We start from the raw sequence: 20,565 nt of genomic DNA, 5'->3' as shown, positions 1-20,565 counted from the left end.
GGCACTGATAAGATACAATGTTCCTGCCAGCTTTAGAACGCTTAGACAGTGGTTTTAAACACCTTTATGAAGAGGCCCTAGTGAGACCACACAGGCTTTCATTATCACATGAAGAATTTTATGTGTGTTGCATCCAATACAACAAGCACAGAAAGAGAAAGAACTGACGTGTGGTTCCAGGGAAAGGGAGTGGCCTGTCCACAGAGGCGCACTTCACAGAATCGGGTATTTGTTTATCCCTGCACTTCAGGGTAAAGAGGGGTTAAAACTCAACATCCTGTATGTCATACGTGAAAACCCACAAAAACCACCGGAGGTGACTCCCTCCATCTACTTTTCCACACTCTTCAACATGCAGACAAGAAATTTAGGTGTTTTCAATAAAACTGTTTTCAAGCCAGATGTGCACATACCTTGCCTTTCTTCCTCTTTACTTTTGCAAGGCTGCCTCAACTCCAAGATACTCCTCCCTCCCTCCCTCCCTCCCTCCCTCCCTCCCTCCCTCCCTCCCTCCCTCCCTCCCTCCCTCCCTCCCTCCCTCCCTCTCTCTCTCTCTCTCTCTCTCTCTCTCTCTCTCTCTCTCTCTCTCATATGTTCCACAGCAACCCTTCCTCCCCTGTTCCCCTAGAGGAGTACTTCAAGAAAGCTTTCTCTGAAGGGACAGAGCCCTCACACCCCGACTCTCTGCCTCACTCCCCAGCTGCCTTCCACATCACCACCTGCAGCCTCTGTAACTGGGACCAGACATTCAGCAGGCCAGCCAGGAGAGGAGGAGTTTGTTGGGATCAGCAGATATGCAGAGTGACTGTGAGATAAAAGAGTGCAAGGCACGTTTCTCCACCAAGAGGAGGGGATCTGATTTCCACTCCAGCGTCACATAGAAAACACAGGAGCATGCCAGCAGAAGGGCTGAAAGGGAGACCCTTTCGGAGGTACACCAGGGTACCTGATTGCTGCAAGTGATACCTGCACAGTGTTGCTAATGCCAGTGCAGCCTGAGATGTGTGTGTGCCTGGCTGACAGAGCCTATAGCATCTTGCTCCTGCATTCTGCATCTTTTCTTCTTCAGGCTAACCACTGTGTGTGTGTGTGTGTGTGTGTGTGTGTGTGTGTGTGTGTGTGTGTGTGTGTACGTATATGCATAGTAAAGACTATTTCATCTTGAAATTCTGTTAGATTGGTCACTTTCCAAATTCTTTCTCCCTCATAATAGCTGCTTATGTATTAAAATATTTTTATTAATTCTTTCATAATTTCACATATTGTCTCCATATATATATTTTCCAAATCCTTACCCCACAGTCAAGATTGCATGCCCCGCTTATCACAACCAAGGCAGAGGGCATGGGCACAAGTGGGAGGGAGAGATGTTCTCATACTTGCTACTCAGGGTTGTAACTAGGAAAATAGCAAGTGTAGCTTAGCACTGGCCTCCACCTTGTGGCTTTGTAGCCCTCGAACCACACATGGGCCAGGTGTTTGGGACCCGGCAGACACCCAGGCGATACCAGTCCAGATGGAGATGAAATGCCCGGGCAAGCTGCTTGCAGAGCCTTGGGCACTAGTAAGGCAGATGTGCTCGCATGCAATGTGGTGGGAAAGTACCAGCTCTGCAGCAAGAACCAGGCAGGCTGGCATTGTCCTCTTTGAACTCTTACTGTGTGATCTCAGACGCCCATGCCCTACAGCTGTAAAAGGAGGGTATGCCTCTTCAAATTATAAAGAGAAAAGGTACAAGCATGTATACAGTGCTTAGCAAAGAAGCTGGGGTTCAGTAGGTAGGGGAGCAGGATGTGGGAGCAGTTAGTTCTGGTAAGCAAAGAAACCCAAAGGCCCAGCATGAGGGAGGACAAGGGTGTGAGGAGGAAGCCAGACAGCAGAACTGCATATTTGGTGAGAGTATTTTCAGTGAAGAGCTGCAGCACATTTTTGCAGGGCCTGGGGCAAAATGAGAGTGCAAGGCCTCTGGGCCAAACCCTAGGAAAGAGAAGGGGTTGGGGGAGAGCTTGAGCATAGAGTTTTTTTCCTTCCTTCTGCATTCTCTGTCATCCCCCTCACCCATGAAATCCGTATTTTAAAATACTTTTAGACATCCTGCTTTCGTCATCACTAACTGGCGTTTTACATTATGGTGGTACCTTTGCCTCAGTTAGTGAATGGCTTGGTGAGTTTCACTTAATATCATGTTCTTGCAGGCATGGGAATACCATGAAGGGAGGATGGACCCTCCAGGAGACTTGAGGTGCTGCTTCCTATGACTGAGGGTGTGCATACAGCTCACCAACCGCCGGCAACCCCTCCTGCAGCAGCCAGGTTGTTGTGCTTTGCCTGGCCTGGGAAAAGGCAAGGCAAGTATTTTTCCTCATTACAAGTGTTGGGCAAGGGGGTTTCCAGTGTCTTACTTCACAGCACAACCATTCAGTTTTCCAGTAGAGTCCGAAGGGTACTGCTACTCCTTCTCTGAGATCTGCTGGGTACCTAGGTCAGAGATTGTGCTGATGACATTTGGGAAGAGGGAACCTTAATTGAGAAGATGTTCCCATCAGATTGCCTGTAGACAAGTCTGTGGGGGCATTTTCTTGATTCAGGATTGATGTCGGAGGGCCCACCCAACTGTGATAGGTGGTCCAAGGTTGTATAAAAAGAAAGCTGAGAGAGTCACAGGGAGTATGACAGTCACCAGCATTCCATCATTGAATTCCTGCATCCAGGTTCCTGCCATGCTTGACTTCCCATCTTGGAGTCCCTCAGTGATGGACTGTGATCAGTTGTAGCCAAATAAACCCTTTCCTCCCCAAGTAGCTTTTGGCTATGGCCTTTATCACAGCAATAAAAAGCCTACTACAACAGTGATAAGTAAGAAGTTTGGTCCATGGAGACACTGGCTCTGTTTACCATATTTGTACTCTTGCCAACTCAGAGCATGGACAGCTCTTAACTATGCCCCACCATAAGACTTTGCATAGCACACTCACTCAACTCAGATCCTTCTTGTACCTGTACCCAGCCTCTGCTGAAGATGGTGGGAAAACAATAGTCACAGGTGATGATGGGAAGAAGGAGGATGGATGGATTCTGGAATGCCAGGGGTCAGAGGAAGAGAATGGTTGAGAGAATCAGGCTGGGGATGCAGCTCGGTGGTATATAGCATGCTTGCCTAATGGCAAAGTCCCATCCATAGTTAATCCTCAGCACTGCCAAGAGCAAGCAAGCAAACAAACGGAACATACCTCCCAAACAGGCAAATCATTTGAGAATCTATCTAGGGGGACAGACAAGTAGCCAGCTTCCATTTGCAAACAACAAGTTCCAAGATAAACTCTGAGCTCTGAGACAGCCAACATGGGCTCATCTGTGCCCAGGAATCTATGTGAGTACACAGGTTCATTTCCAGAAGGCTGACTCTGTTCCTGTCATGCATAAGATGGTCCTGAAGAGAGCAATGCTCTCCCCACAGACACAAGTCTCAAGAACAGGGACTGCAACCATGAATGGTGTCGTCAAGCCTAGTGTTCAAAGAGAAGCCACAGGGGAAGCCAGCCTTCTCCCTTTCTTCCTTCAGTAGGAAGGCGGTGCGTACTGTATTTGATGAATGGGCAAAAAACTGTAATTAATATTAATCTTATAATGATATATTGTATTCAAATAGCTCTTTTCTCAAAGGAACTCCACAGTGTTCACTAATCCTTGCAACACCTCTGTGTGACAGACAGGCAAAAGGGTATGATTGATTTATATTAAGGGTCAAGTCAAGGACGAAGTCAGAAGTTGAATCATCAGCGACAATAGTGCCCTCCAGATTCCTGGCAGGATTGGATTTTGCTCTATGCTAAAGAGGATTCAGCTTAGAGCCGAGAAGCAACTGTGTTCCTGAAAATGCTGCATTTAAAGTTACTTCGTACCATGTCTTTTCTACTTAAAATTGCACAATTGCTTTCCTAATGTTGTCAGTTTCAAGTCTCCTCTTCCCTTTTTGGTCCATCTAGCGTAGCTCTCAGCAGAGGGAGGCTGTGCAATACTTCCTCAGAAGCCTGGTATGACCCTCACATTCATCTTGCCCCGTGCCTGACCTCAGGCCGCTTACCCAAGGTCTCCAAAACTAAACTTCTTCACATGTAAAGTGAGGTCAAGTGAACTATCCTGCTCTCCGTGGGAATGTAGAACAGGAGAATGCACACAAAACAGGCAATAAGCCTATAACTATGGTATATGTTTTGCAAATATATCTTTTTTTTTAATTACAAATGGGATGCAGATGCATTGTAGAAAATTAGGAAAGGGCAGCAGAGAAAACCTTGACATGATCTGAGTCTCAGCGGTAGATCCCATTGTTAACATCCTAGTATAAACCTTTTCATTTATGTACATGTAGTCACATACAAATACATAGAAATTAAATAAAATCACAATGTACAAATTGCTGAATCACCTTCTTTTATTCAGTCATTGCTCTACCTTCCTCCCTGTTTTTATAAATTTTCCACTCACCTATTATTTGGGATCATAGTCTTAATTTTCTATTCTTCTAATCCAGTAGTAGTATGCACGTGTGTGTGTGTGTGTGTGTGTGTGTGTGTGTGTGTGTGTGTGTGTGAGAGAGAGAGAGAGAGAGAGAGAGAGAGAGAGAGAGAGAGAGAGAGAGAGAGAGAGAGAGACTAAAAAATAGGACAGACCCAGAGAAGAGTCATGGCAGGAAATGGCAATTAGAAACCTATGAGCAGTTACATACAGCCAGCTACTCCCAGTCAGAAAACACTGTAATAGATATGAACAGTTACAAAGGTAGTGATCTGGTTGGCAACAGACCGTAGGTTCTCTAAAAACTGGCCCTGCAGTGTAGGGAGCTCAATGTGATCTTATTACCCCCTGACTTTGTGGAGGAGAGGGACAGAGGCTCCCTTACAACCTCGAAACTGTCTAAATTGAAACTTATCACTCAATACAGATGAAGAAGTTGGAGTTCAGGGAGGTAAGTGCCCTACCCCCACAAATACACACGATTAGGAAGTGAAAACATCACAGCATACCCCAAATAGAAGCTTCCCTTCAAATTCGATGCTATCTGAATACTACCCAAACGCCACTCCAGCACAGCTCCATATATACTAGGAAGATGTCTGATAGAAAAGAAGTTCAAATATCTTTTCCCTTATGAGTGTCATGTAATTGAACTCTCTTCTCATGAGAAGGTGGCAACTGTTTGCGTAGTAACTCAAACCGATTAGAAATTACAACATGCACCGTGGAGGGTAAATTTCCTAAACATATATATACACACACACATACACACACACACACACACACACACACACACACACACACACACACACACATATGTATATATGTATATATATGGTAGAAAACAAACAAATAAACAGTTACACAAAAGACTTGGAATAAAGTATGATCCAATTTATATAATGCACTAAAGAGGCAAAAATGAATCCATGATACAAGAAGCAAATAATGATCATCTTGGGGGGTGGGCATGTTGATGACCAGAAAAGACTTCTATGGGGCTGGCCATGATGGAGTCAAGCATGTCTGGATGCTGGTTAGATGATTATGATCATTCTAGGAAAGCTTATGTATTCCTTCATGATTTGTTTCTTTTTGACATTTTGTGTTAAGTTTTTCTTTCAACAAAATCCCATTTAGGGAAAGTCTAGCCTAAAACAAACACATCCCCCCTCAAATAAAAAACAAGAGTGAGCAGGATTTTTTCTTCCTTTTTATTTTTTGAGACAGGGTTTCTCTGTGTAGCCTGCCTGTCCTAGAACTCACTCTATAGACCAGGTTGTCCTCAAACTCAGTGATACACATGCCTGTGCCTCCCCAGTGCTGGAATTAAAGATGTGCACCACTATACAGCTTAAGAGTGGGACTTCTTAAAATGTCTTTGCTTCCCTTCTATGAAGCTATGGCAATAAGCATCTGAACTGGGGCTTCAGTAGGTCTCACACAGCTGAGTGATACCAGTCAAGCAGGAGGTTTTGATGTAGAACCAACTGGGATGCTCCTATTAACTCAAACATCAGCAGTGTGCATTGGAGTCAGACTGAGCCATGTATGAATCCTGCCTGAGCCACTTTCAAGCCATGTGTTCTGAAACAAAAGGCCAGCTCCCCCCTCCCATCACATTTCTTTGTCTCTTCACTTTGAGGGCTTGGAGGCATCAATAGCTGTGAGGTTTAAGCATCACATTCCAAAAACATCTTGAGAGCTCTTTTCTGTTTTCTTACCTCCTTCTCTCTGGTCTTTGCTTTGCTGAGGGTAGATTGACATGTTTCATAGCTGAATCATATAGAGATATGGCTTGGCTCCAGGAAAAGGAACACAGGCAAGAGTGGCCGCAAATGCTCCTTCTGCTCCATTACTCCAGGAAATGCCTCCTTGGTGCTTGTCTAGATTAAGCTGTTGGTTTTCACCAAACCCTATTGATACACCGGAGCAGTGGCCTATCAGATACCAACAATGGTACATGAACCTGTTCATTAATTTATCCATTCATCAGAAATACACTGAACACCTACTATGTGCCAGGTCTGCTGCCAGGAACCCTACTGATTTTAACACTGATTAAGTTGCCTTAGGAACCCAACTGCCCATGGTGTTGAATAATCAGAAACCTATTTGCCATTCTTTAAATGTTAAGTTTATGGACTTAGAGGCCATACCAGCTTCCTTTCTGTTTTTCCAAGGAAGCGAGATGTATATATTTTTTAGATTCTTTACACTCAGCTAAGGACCCTAACTTTATGCCCAAGCTTCTAGCTCTGTAGATGTCCTTAATTTGGGTGTCTTGAAAGAGGCTAAGTACCTCAAAGTTAGGATGCTTATTTCATTTTTATGTTCTTCTCCATATCAGAATAAATATATGCTAAATATGTTACATAGTTTCATCCACATGGAGATAAGGCTCGTTATTTAAACAGGTTGATGCCATTGGCCTGTTTATTTGGTGATCTTCATTATGATTTTGTTCCTTGTAATTAACAGCATCTTTCTTCCTGTCAAGCTGTGGTGCTCAAAGCTGTGTATTTAATTTTGATGAATAGTTAATGAAACACACTCATGTTGGGAGGCAACATTTCAGGAAAACATGTGTTTTGGACCTTAAGTAGAACATTCTTAGAACAAAGTGTAGCCATTGGAGAACACTTACATGCTTTGCCATGCAATTCTTCCAAAGGCACAGTTGACGAGCCCTGGGTGGGCTTTCTTTAGGCTGGACTTTGTTCATGTGTCTTTACAAATATGGGACATTGAAATTGCTTATGACAGGGACTTCACTCTGGGTGGATTCACTGGAGAGTTTCACAGCCCTCAAGGGAAATAACAGTGGAAAGTAGGTCATTTTGATGCTGCTGTCTTTAGCAACTCCCCAAGACTCCAAGTTACAAATCTCCAATCACAACTAACATTTGTGTATGTAACTTGACAGTTTACCAGGCACTTTCACTTGCATGTCTCATTTTTTCCCTGAAAAATAAACCCCATGGGATAGAGTAATGATGGTGATGTGTAGTTTCCATGATGTGCAAGAGAAAACTGAGGCTTAGGCTCGTCCCACAATTAACCCCAAAGACTTGAAATGAAAGAAAAAAAGGTGGGAGGAAAAGAGAGAGGGAGATAGAGAGAACCTAAATTCTCTGACTCTTAGTCCTGTTTTTTTTTTTAATAAGCTATGGCCATGTTATAGACACATGGTCACCATTGAAGTTAGCCTTTCTTGGAGGCACACAGACAATGCAAAGCAAGGTGGTGGAATGCCAGCCAGTAGCTCTATTCCTCTTGGTTCTTGCCCCACCTCCATCCATTACCCAACTGAGAAATCCGCTCTGCAGAGTGACTCTGACTTGTGCATTTGATTGTTAATGAAAATCTGTGCTCATTTAATCAAAAAACAAAACAACAAAAAATGTATGCCTCCAAAGTTAAAGGAACTTAATCATTAGTAGTGACTTAAAACTTGGTCCCTGGAGCTACAGTGCCCTGGGGCTTATGGTCTAGACTCATCTCTTACTGTCAACCAATCTTGAAGAAATTATTTAAGCTCTGTGTGCCCATTTCAGTTCCTCACACACACAATAAGAACAATAGTATCTGTTTATATAAGGAATCTTAACTATGTGCAGTAGAACTAAGAGGTGAGTCCTTCAAGAGGTAAATAAGTTATATGTGTAGAGTCCTCATGAATGGTATCTACAACCTTGTTAAAGGGCTGAAGCAACCTAGGCTTTCTGTCACTGCCTCCCAAGGGAGGGCACATTGTTGTCATCTGCAGAGGACTTTCTTGCCACAAGATGCCATCTTAAGGCAGCAAACAGCTCTCCCCAGACAATGAAGCTGATGGGACTTTCATCTTGGACTTCAGCCTCTCAAATTGCAATAAGTAAAATTCTATTACCCAGTTCAAATATTTTGTTCTAGCAACTGATACACTCTGAACTATTCTCACTTTTAAATTACAGCTACTTGTGCAAGGGATGATGGTGGCTAGCACTGTCCAGCACTCCTGGGGCTGGCGAGGGAGACGTGGGTTTTAGACATCTAAGAGGGAAAAACCTCTTGACCTCCAGAGAGGTGGTATATGGTTGAAGTTCAAAACTCACCATCCCTTCAGATTTTTAGGACCAGAAGCATGACTTTTTATCAGAATGGTCTGAGTTCATTCAACCCAAACTAGTCCTATGCACAAGAATGTAATGACAAGTCAGAAGTTAATGCATCAATAGATGTAGAAAAATAGTTTCATGAAAGGTTTTTAGTACCTTCTGGTCATCTTACCACCAAATCATACCCATATACCATATGCTAGGTAAGCATAAAACTGGGAGAGCAGGTAACCAAGTGCTTTGAACATTTCCTTTCTTCCAGCTTGATCCCTCAACTTCACTGCTGAGAGATGTTGGAGTTGTCTTGGCTCCAGCCTTGGCATCTGCCTGCACCTGGCGAGTGTATATTTATCTTTGAGGATTTGGCTTGAAGCCATCTCTTTCCCATTTCCTAAGCATTTTAGGTTGAATTAAAATTCCTTTCTCTGAGCTCTCACAACCCATGCTGACCACTGCTCTCAACTGGCCATATTTTACCCAACTGTTCCTGCTTTTATCACCCCACTAGATGGTGACCTTAAAAGCAGAAGATATTGGTGGACCTGTTGACTTGCCCAAAATATCAGAATGCTGGGATATCCATTATTGAAGGGCGAGGGACCTTTGCAGATAATAGTACCAAAGAGAAGGCATCAATAATTCTTGTTCCTTGTCCTTTTTTTCACTAGTGTCCAAATATGCCATGTTCTTTCTTGGTGATTTATTCAATGTTACAAACAGTAATGAGCTCTGGGTTTCTTTTGCATTCTTGCCTATGTTTTTAGAGTGGCTAGTTTAAAAAATGTGGGGACAGTCTGTCTATCAACAGAAACCTCTACAAAAAGCATTTGGGATTTTAACTCCTCAAACAGCTAGGTTCAACAAATTATTTGTAAATTTCTATGTACCAAATGTTACTAGAATACTCAGTAATGCTTTTAATTGTAAAATTATATATATATGTATGTATTAACTGTAAAAGGTATATATGAGCAAAATTGAGAGACAGCATAGATAGAGCTTAAGAACATCAGGACAGGAGGTGGGGGAGACTTGAAGATGGGGAAGAATGGGTGGGATTTTGAGAGCAGGGACAATGAAGGAAGCAGGGGAGCACATGATGAAAGGGTGGAAGCCAGCCACACCATCCAGTCCCACTTGGGGCAGCAGATATGCCAGTGTTCTGTCACTAGTACATTTGCCTTCGTGTAGAGTTAGATAAAACTGCAGGGTAATAGTCAGGGGCAGAGCTTGTCCAGGAGAATGTTTTATGCTAAACCAAGGAATCTGGCTTTATTTGGCAGGTAATATAGAGCCATTGAAAACTGTGCATCAAAAGAATGGTATGTGCAAAGTGCTTTATAAATCTCTTAATCCACTTTATAGATGTCTAGTGCTTTGCAGTTAGGGATTACTGTCTATGTGTCATCCTTTTTAATCTTCATTGTACCTTAGGGGGAGCACTCTGGTTGTCCCTAAATCATAAGGAAAGAGACTGAAGTTTGGAGAGTTTCAGTGTTTCACCCAAAATCTCTTAACTAGTGAACATAGAACCCAGAGACTTGATTCTAGTCCTTCTGGCTCCAAGTTCTGTTTTTTTGTGTTTTTTTTCCTATACGTAATGAACCTTTAAGAAGAGAAATTGTTGCCTTGATTGTAGCAAGTTGTAATATTATGCAGTAAGGTGAAGGACATGCATGAAGAAAATTGTCAGAGATTGCTATTTGAAGCAAAAGACAGGTGCTTAAGAAATAATGTGGTCTCAAACAAAGGTGAGTTTCATAGGTAATTGAAGGTTATTTATTGTTTATTATTATCATCATCTTAATTTTAGCTTTATTTTTGTTTTTAAAAAGATTTATTTTACTTTTAATTAAGTATCTGTATGTGTACACATGTGCACACACATGTGTATGTACGCACTGGTGTGCACATGTATAAGTGCAGGTACCAGTAGAGTCTAGAAGAAAGCATCTGATACCATGGAGCTGGGGTTACCAGTGTTTGTGAGTCTCCCATTATGGGTGCTGGGAACTGAACTCCTGTCCTTCTCAAGAGCAGTACAATGCTCATAACCCCTGAGCCATCTCTCCTGGCCTTAGTCTTTTATTTTAGAATAAAAGAAATATCAAAAGGCAGTAGGTAGCAGAAGTATTGTGTCTCCTGTTGAGTTCAAATATGGGTTAGTGGAGAAGAGACCAGTAGCTTTCTGATCTCACAAAACATTGTTAGCTAAAATCTCTTTCATCTGGCTCTAGGGAAAAGTCTACACAGAGCTATCTTGGTGACTCAGGTCACATAGGACTTTAGGCAGGTCACCTAAGAGTGGCTTTGCATTTGGCATTCCATGTGCCATGAAGAACAGAAACCCACTCACACTGTTTTAGAAATTGGGAGTCCTGTTCCATCCAGTATGAGAGGTAGCTCCCAGGGATATCTACTGGGTACCTGAAATGTGGCTAGTCTGATATAAGATGTGCTGCAGATGTAACATTTTGTTTTGTATGAAAAAATAAAGACAATAGCTCAATACGTGGTTATATTTCATAACAGGTTGAAACAACAGTATTTTAGATATAACTTAAGCCAACTAATTTGTTAAAATTAATTGTACTTGGGATCTTAGAGACTGCTTATTGGTTAAGAGCATTTGACTTTCTTGCAGAATACCTGGGTTCAGCTGCCAGCACCCACATGGTGGCTCACAGTCTGTAACTCCAGCTCCAGTGGGTCTAATACCCTCTTTTGGCTTCTGAGGGTATCGAGGATGCATGTGATACACAAACACACATGCAGGCAAACACTCATACATATAAAGTAAAAATGAATTGTAAAAAAAAATGTACTTACTTCTTTCCATGTGTTTGTTAGAATTTTTTAAATTACCTATGGGGCTTTCACTATATTTCTATTGGGCCATATTGTTCCAGAGTATAAGGCAGTAGCTAGAACTAGAAGACTCCAAAGCCTATGTGATTATTCTGCCGTCAATGCTTTCAAAGTAGTGCTAATGATGGTAAAGACTGGAGCTAACGCAGTCAGTCCCTGTTTCTAAGCATTTTACATCCATTAGCCAATGTAATCTTTATCCTAATTTGATGAGCTGGATATTATCACAAGAAACAGGGAAATTCAGTAACTTTCTCAAGGTCCCAGACAGAGTAGAGCTGAACTTTCAACTTACTGAGTTTGCCCCAGAGTGATCACAGAGGCTCTCATGGCTCTGTGCTGAGCAAGAAGACATTGTTTTCCCTACTGTAAGTCAAGCAAGGCTTGGGAAATTGTGTATATCAACTCCTCTGATATCTGCAACAACCGCAGTAAATAGTTATGATCCACCTCCCTACTTAACAAACAAACCGAAGCTCAGAAAGGCTACACAGTTTGTCCAGTAAGTATTGGCTGGGACCCAGTCTCTAATCCACTCTGGATTCAAAGCTGATCCCTAGCACTGGATCAGTTTATGAATTACATGCGCTCGCCTTTGGGGCCACTCTGAAGCTAAATTCCAGTGAGTGCCTCTTCTCTCAGACTGGTTTCTGGGAACTTTCCTTTTTCAAAATTACTCCAAGAGTCTTTCTTACTCGAACCCAAATTTGGTGCTAAGCATCCTATTTGATCTGACCTTTTTAAACACCATTTTCCTAGAAGTTCCATCCCCTCATTCTCTTTGAGGAGCTAATGAAACTTAATTTTAATTTTTTTAACAACAGAAAAGAAGCCAGGCATGGTGGTGCACGCCTTTAGTCCCAGCACTTGGGAGGCAGAGGCAGGCAGATCCCTTTGAGTTGGCTCCAATCTGATCTCCACAGTGAGTTCCAGGCCAGCCAACAATACATAGAAAGACTGTCTCAAATAAATGAAGGCAACTAATCAACCCCAAACCCCATTGTTTGTCTCAAGTAGTTTCAGGAAGAGCTGGCCATTTATCTCCACTAGATCCCTGCCCTCATATCCCATCATCAATCCCAGCACAGGGTGTATGATGTTTCCATTAGGCAGAGGTAATCATAGATTTTAGAGATAAAACAGTCGGTCCCCTTGAAGACTTTCTTAGCCAGCATCTAAGCCTCTCCGGGTTTGTGTCTATGTGGGGGGTGGAGGTGGGGCTCAGAGGTGGTGAAGAAGGAACACTCAGCAGGAAATTTGGACTCTCAAAGAGTTTAGGGGGTTCTAGATGAGCGGGTAGGACTCCTGGGCGTGAATATAGACAGGACAAGCCAAGCAGAGACGGGAGACTCGTGGAGTGTGGGTTGAGAAAGGTTAACAGCCTGCCTTTTGCAGCCTTCGTGAGGAGACAAACAGTTGCTTTGTGACAGATCCAGAACTTGCAAGGAGATGTGAAATTAGGTCCCAGGTTTCATGGCAACCCAAGTTGACACAATAGCAAACAAGAATAGTCTGAGAGTCAGAGGAGGCCAACACTGAGTCTGTCACAGCTAGCTGCCTCTCCTTAGGCCACCTTCTCCTTATTTAGTAGTGCTTCCGTTGCTACCCCGAGTTCCCCGGGTCTGTAAACGACGTCACTTCACTGAACACAGCTCCAGACTTTAGAAAAACAAAACTTTATATTTCAGCAGTGGTTTTCCTGGCCTTCCTCCCTCCCAGGAGTTTTAGGTCTGATTTTTCCCGGTTTACTCTCGGAGTTTGTAGCCGTCAGCTGTACCTGGCCCTTCGCTGTGTCTTCCGTTCTAATACAGGGTCTGCTGCAGAATAATGCAGGGTCTGTTTAAATGTGATTAAAGATGTCAGTGTTTGCTTTAAACCAATATTTACCAGGAAAACCTGGCCAATGTAAACGTGCAGGCTAGGCAGAAAATACTGGCTAAAATCAATCTCCCCGGAACACAGACAGACAGACAGACAAAGATTTTAGTGGGTATTTGGGGTTCTGGCAGGCCACTTCTGCCATTTTGACTTTTTTTTTTTTTGATAGCTTCACACATATATCAACTGAACACTGATTCAGAACAACCTTAAAACAGAAAATCTAGACAATGTAATCCTAAACTGTTCCAAGTAGTTTTCTCATTGGCCAAGGTTAGGAGTTCATTCTTTTTCCACAGTGTTTCTTCCAGCACTTGTAAACTATCGTGTTATCTGGTTTAAAAGGTTCCTTTGAATTAGGAACACATTAAGTTATTTGACAGAGCAGGAAACTTAGAATACTAACCATTTTTAAAGTAGCTCAAGCTACAGTGTCACTGCAGAAACAGAGCAGATATTTTGAGGTTGAGTCAGCTTTGCTGAATTACAGCTTCAATTTTGCAAACTTTTACTTGATTCTGTTTATTCATTAGTTGGATTCATTGAATGAATGAGCTGTGGCTACACTTTGAATGAATTCTAAGTAGTTGTAGTGTAGATCAGGAACTACCTAACCTAGCCAGCCAGCCAAGCAAAGCCCTAGTTGACACTTAATACCAGGTCTCAGGAGAAGACCACAAAGGACGAGATGGAGGGAGATTCCCACCCCAACCCTCTTCTTATGCTGTGACTTCATGGTTCCCATACTGCACTTCTCCTGGGGCAGGGAATGTCAGTCTGAGCTGAGGATGAATGAATGAATCATCCGTAAGAAAGGCCACTGAAATTGCTCATGGCAGCCTTGAGGAGCACCAGCTAAACAGCAGGCATTTAATACATGTTTTCCTCATATACAGATGAAAAAAGATGTATTAACCTGATGTAACTTATAAGGGCTGAGTGTAGAATTTTCCAGATTTATGGGCAAAGCCAATGTCTGTGTCTGATGGTAATTGTTGCTTCCTCTAATTCCAACTCTTAAGAGCCTGTACACCAAAGACTGAGGCATATCAAGGCACCATTAAAATGGTGATATTTACCATTACAACCACCAGCTGAGGTTGTTATATGCATTTTGAATGAAATAATTTGAAACAACAACAACAACAAAACCTGATACGGTAGATTTATTATCATTCGTTTACAAATGACAGGCTAGTGGACGGGAAGTGGTAGATAGGATAGGAAAGGATCACTGGGTGTAAGGGCCTTGCCGTGGATTTTACTGGGGGCAGCAAGAACCAACGCTCTGGTGGGCGGAAGACTCAGTCCTTGCTGCCCTCAAGAATTATGTGGCCTGGGATGGGCACAGAACATAAATACCGAAGACATAATAACAAGCCAGGTAGCGGTGCCCACAGGCAGAAGGGCAGGGCCCAGATGAAATGAAACACAGAGAGCAGATAGATGTCACACCGGACTTAGTGTTGAAGGAACACAGGGCAGGCAGGCCAGTGTCTGAAATGATGGAAGCTGACTGGATTTGGAGCAGGGACCGCTATCGTGAATAGGGGGGAGGTGTGAGGAGGAAAACCTGGGGAAATTAGGACAGTGAGTGTATTTAAGGGGGCTCTCACTGGGAAGTGGCAGGGTTGGCAGTGCCAGAGTACCCTCCTGTCAGGACCTAGGCTGAGAGCCATGCAGGGAAGTAGAGGTGCTGAGGCCTGGATGAAGGGAAACAGTTATGTACTAAGCTAAAAAAAAAAAAATAGATCTTCACAAGCGATGGAGAGCAAATTGTTAGCGCTCACCACGTTTTTAGCTGTGGAGTGGGACACAGGAGATGCAAGGGAGGGAGGTGACATGTGGGAAGATGTCTGGATGATGTGACATGCCCTGATCCCCGTGTGGCCACAGGACTGAGGGTGGGTCTCTGGCGAATGGACAGAGATCAGTCATGGGATGCCACAGAGGAGTGCCATATGCCTGAACATGTTTACGGCCTAGCTGCTGGAGAAACGTCAGCAAGGGGTATTTACAGATGATCTCAGCACCTCCTTGCTCTTTCTACATTTCACCAGTGTGTGTGGAGCAATAGCAAAGCTATGAGTGATAACGCGTGGGGTGATTTCCAACTCTTCAGGGCACACACTTAATGTGGGAGGTTGCTCTCTCCTCTGAAACTGTAAGCCACGGCACCGTCTTCCCTGATGGAGAAGATTATTCAAACCAAAAGGGCTCTAAGAGGCCGGTCATGTTTTTCTCAACTCTTTGCTTCCCAGGTGGTAATACTCGGACCCGGAGAACAGAACTAACATCCACCGAAAGCACAACCATTCTGCCTACAGTTTCTCCATCCAAGCTTGATGATACTAAGAGTAAACATGACAGCTACCACCACTGAGGTACTTATAGTCCCCAGAGACCATTCCAGGGAGACGGATTGCTTTCCTTGAGTGGAGTTTCCTGGACGAAGGTGCACATTGGCAGGGTTCTGTAGGATGAATAGGAGTGTGTGTGGCCAGGGAAAGAGGACAATGGTAAATGCATTCTGAGCAGAGGAAATGGCATCTATCAAAGCAAAGCGGATTGATACTCAGTGGTGTTTAGAGTAGCCGCAAGGGTTGAATGGTCTTACAGCAATTGAGGATGGTGTTAGAGCATGGCTATTTTATGAAGGTGGGAGAGGGAAGATGTGAGAACAAACACACATGAAGAAGACATTTATATGGCGTGATTCTGTAAAGAGTTAATGTCAGGACCAGAGACCTACAGAGTGCCACAGGGGGAGTCGGGGATCTTTATTTTTAGGTTTTTGGGGCTAGCTATTGGTCTTTTGCAAACTCTCAGTTATTGTGAGAGCCCACAGGCAACGCAGAAATGTGTGTCTGTGTCCTGTAAAACCGTCTGCAGAAGCAGGTGGCTGGCTGGCGGGACACTGGTTGCTAATCCTGTTTCAGAGAGCTAGGGTATCATAAGGTTACTGTCCTGCCTGGGGGAGACAGGGTTGCAGCCTCCTGAAGACTTTGACCTCCCGAGCAGCCTCTCTCACCTAAGGTTTGTCGGCACTCAGAGCCATCAGCAAAGGAGGAGAGACAGCAGAGTTATTCACATTGTGCCCGGGCTGACCTGAGGCTGAACAAAACCACTGGGAGACGATCCAGGTGGACCAGTGAAATCCAAGTTCTCTCAAGAGTGAGGAGGGACGCAGGAGAATTACAAGAGTTCGGGGTGGGGGGGTGTCTCAGTGATGTGAGGCAGGGAAGGTTTGATTTGCTGGCTTTGAAGACAGGAAGTGGCTAGGAGCTAGTGTGTGTGCAGTTCTCGAGAAGATGGGAACAAACGAGAATAGAAATGTACCCTCAGTCTGTAAAAAGGAATTCAGCCTTGCTGAAACCTTGTTGTGGGATGTTTTAAGTCACTCTCACTGTGTAAATGTTACCTTGGTGACAGAAAATGAACAACACTCCCTGGGCACTCTGAGGAACCCAAACTACCCATAGTGAAGGGTACGTTTCTATGCTACTTCAGCCATCATTTTGAGCGGAGTGGGCTCAGAACTGGAGACGGGGAAAGCAGACCACGTTCCTAGGGTGTTCGGAGGGAGAGACAGTCCTCAGTGGAAAGGTCCCTGGGCCCCACAGTCTAAAACCTCTGTGATGCAGAGCTCCACAGGAAACTGCCCTAGAGCTTCCCAGGCCTCAGACTAAGGATTCACACCAGAGGAAGGAGGGAGGGGCTCTGGGTGTGAAGGGGAAGAGCAAAGTCACAGCACACACTCAAAGCTCCGAGTGTGGATGGCAGCTACCAGTAATCAGTCCTAACTCTCCATTCCACTGGCAGTAGGCATCCCACCCCACCCTGCCATGCCACGGCATCATTTATTTCACAGGCAATGGCATTTGCTACCTTCGAGTATGTTGGAGAGAAATGAGAAGCTGATCCTGTTGATGTCTGACGAGGACAACAGCAGGTGAATGTGAGCATGTGCCACATATACCCTATCTTAGGGAATGGCTTCTGAGGCAGTGGCGGCGGCGGCGGCGGCGCCGGCTACTGCTGGCACTAATGGTGGACCACTGAGGTCAATGGCCTTGTCTAGAGCATCTCTCAAGCCACTTGTGATGGCTGCAGGCAGACAGTGTGGCTTATAATCTCCAGGCCACACTGAAAATGTCCTGAAATCAAAGACCCCCCCCACATACAAATACCTAACAGAGGACCTTATCCTACATGGATGGACAGTCAACAAGAGTCACAAAGTAACTATTAGATGAAAACAAGTCACAGTGAAGCTGGATCTCAGAGCTGTGATAATTTGACAGATTCATAATTTATCAAACATGTATGTTTGTGTTACCTCAAATCATCTGGAAACCTGTATTCTGATGTGAGTCCTTGCAAGCCCATTTTGGTAATAAAAATAATGCATTGCACACACTGAAAAATCCACAGAGGTACAATTGTACGGTTTGTCTGAGGGAAAACTGAGTCTCGAGCCCAGGTCTTCAGTTTTTCTGGATGGAATTGGACCATAGTTCATAGCCACGCCTCTCTCTTGTTCCTCACTCACTTCAGAAACTTGAATATCTTCTCCATACTAAATTAGCACCATCCAAAGTTCTAGTAACCAAAACAAGATAAAAATTCAATAGAGAAGACAGGCATGCCAATCTGCAAAATGTGATGAAACATTAATATTTAGAGTTGGTTGAATGCCTGCTCTGATAAGCATGATCCTAAGAACTTCAGTTTCCCAGTGTTCAACAGCTCCTGAAGTAGGTGCTGTCTTCCTCATTTTACAGCCAGGGGAGCCTTTTGATTCATTAAGTGTCCAGTATGAATCACCAATGATCTCATTTTCTCTTGATTCCAGATCTCACACACTTAGTATGGTGCCTTACTATAAGCCCCATGGTATAGGTCTACACCAGCACAAGGAGGAAGCCAGGGAAAGATGATTGACAACTCAGGGCAATTAAAGAGGGTGCTCCCTTGAAGGCAGGATATTTGCAAATACTGTCACCACACACAGAAATGTCCTGGTCATATGAAGATGTTCTTTGAAGCGGATCTTTGATCTAAAATCTGAATATTAAAAATGGAGTGGCTTAGACATTCCACTCACAAGCATTTTTCTTAAAAAAGTTGGATGCAAAACATTGGCCAGGGATATCACAAGGAAGAACAAGCCTACTCTTAAGGAGACAGTGGTCCTGTATTTGCACTGAGAGGGTGAGGCAGAATTCTGTCCTAGGAAAAGAGCTCTCACCTAGGAGTTGGGGCAGCTGGGCCTCCCTCCCAGCTTTATTGCCGGCTCACACAGGAGCCTCATAGCTTCTTTGTGTTTTTAAGCTATGCATTCTGGATGTCCAGCCAGGTAATTCACAGAAGTCTCCTCGTTGTGATGGTCCATTACTGTCTCATTCATCTAAGAAATTCAAGGAAGAACCAGGCTCACCCGGGACAGTGAGGTGGAGAGAGGAGGTCAGCTCAGTCCATCAAAAGCTCTGCCACCTGAGCCCTTTCAGCCCTTGAACTCTGTATGTGCCTGGTCATCACATGGTGTGTGCTGCCATGTTCCAGGTCTGCTCTCTATCACTAGTCTAGAAGGTATCTCTAAACAATGAAATTGTCCAACACTGGGGAAGCTTGGCCAGTTCCCCGGAAGACTTTGTCAAAGGCTTGAACGTAAGCAGCCCTAAATGGCTGCTTGAAGCTGGGGTGCTGTTATTAACATTATGAATTACAGGAACCGACACTATTTATTAGGATAATTCTATGTACGGGTTGGTGTGCCATGAGGGAGGCCTTTTCCCCCTCACAATTACCTACTCCTCCTGGCAAATCTAAGGAGTGTAATTATCTCCATTCTACAAAGAACTTGTGGCTACAGGAGGCTAACTACCTCTCCTGAAGTCACCCAGCCATAGCAGCATGGAAGAGCTTGTTTTCCTATTCGGGCCTGTAGGACCTGAAAGGTACAGTCACTTAGTCTCACCCACTAAGCACTCATGGTGCCTTGCGGTGTGTTACCCTGCATGTTGACCTGCGGTGAACATCTGACAAGATGCACATCCAGGAGGACTCATGCTTATTCTTACCGTACAATTTGCAAAGGGCTTGCTCACATCACGTCATCTGATTATCCAAGTAGTCTGGAGAGAGAAGCTGAGTGTGAACTCAGTTTCACAGAAGAAGAAATAGCATCTAGGGTGGCTATAACGTAGAGGCTTTAAAACCCCCTCACTATACAAATCACGCACTTGTCTAAATTTCCAACCACCCAGGAACATCATTTTCCTGAACATTTTGTTTTGTGTCTTTAAGGGTATTCAGCTATTTATATTTGTATTGCAAGATGCTAACAGAGGGCCTTCCCGGACAGATATTACGGAACAGCAGCTGTTGTTTCCTTAAAAAATTTTCCCTGGACTATGTGTACATGATTTCCAAACAACTAAGAATAGTGTGATGAATCCTGGTCCTGCGTCTTCATAATAATTGTCTTCTTCCGCTAAAATGACAGTGCACGTCGAACCCTTTCCTGTGTTGGAGGCTGGCACATGAACTGTGCTGAATTGTGTGCCATCTTTTCTGTCTGTAAAGCCATAGTGTTTATAGTATGCCATAGAAGAGATCATGTGCAGCTTGCTCAAAATGTTTGACAGGCTATACGAAGTAAGTGTAATGAAATATTTTCATTAAATATTAGCTGTCTGTGGTATTGTGTTAAATAAGGCCATTTTCATGGAAGTGCAGACTGTATTTTGAGCACATTCTCCCCCTAACCCTCCACTGACGTGCTGTTAGTCATCTTTGTTCCTCGATAGGTTCACTTCTATTAATGTTGAAAGATCCATACATGATTTTATATGTCTGTATGAAATCTAGGAGCCACACATGAAAGAAAACATGTAATACTTGACTTTCTAAAACTTGCTTACTTCACTTAATATTACAGTCACACCCATTTCCCTGCAAACACCATAATTTTGTTCTTTAAAAAGCTGAAAAAATTCCATTGTATATTTGTAGCAAATTTCCTTTATTCATTCACTTGTCTGTTGATGGACACCTAGGTTGTTTCCATAACTTAGCTGTTGTGAACAGTGCTACAGTCAACATTGATGGATGAGTGTCTCTGTGATATACTCACTTGGAGTCCTTTGGGTAAACAGCCATGAGCGGTCCCACTGTATCATAAATCAGAGCAAGTTTT

The 20,565-nt window shown here is 43.7% G+C and overlaps 1 protein-coding gene across 3 annotated transcripts in view; it reads right to left on the bottom strand.

The window, feature by feature from the left end:
• Window positions 1-20,565, bottom strand: part of Pde4b (phosphodiesterase 4B) — a 580,180-nt gene that overhangs the window by 38,712 nt on the left and 520,903 nt on the right. The window lies entirely within an intron of this gene.

The sequence above is a fragment of the Peromyscus maniculatus genome, chromosome 2 (assembly GCF_049852395.1).
Source record: "Peromyscus maniculatus bairdii isolate BWxNUB_F1_BW_parent chromosome 2, HU_Pman_BW_mat_3.1, whole genome shotgun sequence".
Classification (NCBI taxonomy): Eukaryota; Metazoa; Chordata; class Mammalia; order Rodentia; family Cricetidae; genus Peromyscus; species Peromyscus maniculatus.
The sequence above is the reverse complement of the archived record's forward strand: the minus strand, read 5'-3'. Positions and strand labels throughout refer to the sequence as shown.